Here is a 1,711-nt window from a genome sequence, read left to right as displayed (position 1 = left end):
GCGAGAGGAGGGAGGGGGGAAAGGGACGGAGTGAGGAGTCGAGTCGCGTACGCGCCTGCTTATATACACGCGCGCTCGTTATACATACATTCATGTAAAAGTATATACGTATGTATGTATGTATGTATGTATATATGAGAATGCGTGGGGGAGAACGCGGACATTGTCACACACATATCATCGATATGCATTAAGGTTCTTCCTTGATGTGTTTATTTTATCAATATTAAATAAAGCAAGCACTCATTTTTTTTGTGTGACTCGCGTCTAATCAGTGTCTTTCTATCATTTATTTAATCCATTCACATCTCAGAAAACAAGAGAGAAACATGAAATCCACACCACAATTGGTGTGGGTTACTTAATTTTTAATGACACCGAGAAAAGATATAAAACAAAGTTGACCTCGGCGTGATTTGAACTTAGTGCATAAAGGGACCGTAATTAACAATTGCTGACAGGCATTTCGTCTGACCCTCAGATGAGTCTGTTGGTCCCCCACCACCTTAATATAACTCTGTATGCATTCGCCGTTATATCATGTCCATGAAGATGATTTTTAAAAACAAGATCCACTCCTTCCATGCCATAGTTCATGTTTTCTTTATAATTTCAATTGATTGATCTTACGCCAGTTATCTCTCATGTTCTGTTTTTACATTTATACGGCCCTAGAAAGAATTTGTCAGCTATTTCAACTTATTCTGCAGAACTCTGCCAGACATTTTTTTCTCAGCCGATTGTTGACATTCATGAACAGTATATCTTTTTTTTTTTTTTGTTTTACTTGTTCCGGTCATTGAACTGCGATCATGCTGGGGCAACACCTTGAAGCAATTTAGTCGAGCGAATCGACCCCAGTATTTTTTTTAAGCCTGGTACTTATTCTATCGGTTACCTTTTACCAAACCGCTAAGTTACAGAGACGTAAACACACTAACACCGGTTGTCAAGTGGTGTTGGGGACAAACAGGCACGAAATCATACACACACATGTATATAAGACAACTTCCTTCGGTTTCCATCTACAAAATCCACTCACAAGGCTTTGGTCGGCCCAAGGCTATAGCAAAAGACACCCAAGGTGCCATGCAGTGAGAACCCAGAACCATGAAGCTGGGAAGCAAACTTCTTACTTCACAGCCACATCTGCAGATGTAGCTATATATATCATCATCATCATCATTTAACGTCCGCTTTCCATGCTAGCATGAGTTGGACGGTTCAACTGGGGTCTGGGAAGACACTAGACTGCGCCAGGCCCAGTCTGATCTGGCAGTGTTTCTACAGCTGGAAGCCCTTCCTAACGCCAACCACTCCGTGAGTGTAGTGGGTGCTTTTTACGTGCCACCGGCACAGGTGCCAGACGAGGCTGGCAAACAGCCACGATCGGATGGTGCTTTTTACATGCCACCGGCACGGGGGCCAGACGAGGCTGAGAAACAGCCACTATCGGATGGTGCTTTTTACATGCCACTGGCACAGAGGCCAGTCGAGGCGGCACTGGCAACAGCCACGTTCCGATGGTTCTCTTATGTGCCACCGGAACTGGTATCACAGCTACAATTTCCATTGATGTTGATCGATTTTGATTTTGATTTTCACTCGCCTCAACAGGTCTTCACACGTAGGGTTTGTGTCACAAGAAGGAAAGGTATGCATAAGTGGGCTGGCTACGTCCCAGGTAGAGGCCACAGGTTACAGATCGAGC

The sequence above is a fragment of the Octopus sinensis genome, linkage group LG1 (genome assembly GCF_006345805.1).
Source record: "Octopus sinensis linkage group LG1, ASM634580v1, whole genome shotgun sequence".
Classification (NCBI taxonomy): Eukaryota; Metazoa; Mollusca; class Cephalopoda; order Octopoda; family Octopodidae; genus Octopus; species Octopus sinensis.
The sequence above is the reverse complement of the archived record's forward strand: the minus strand, read 5'-3'. Positions refer to the sequence as shown.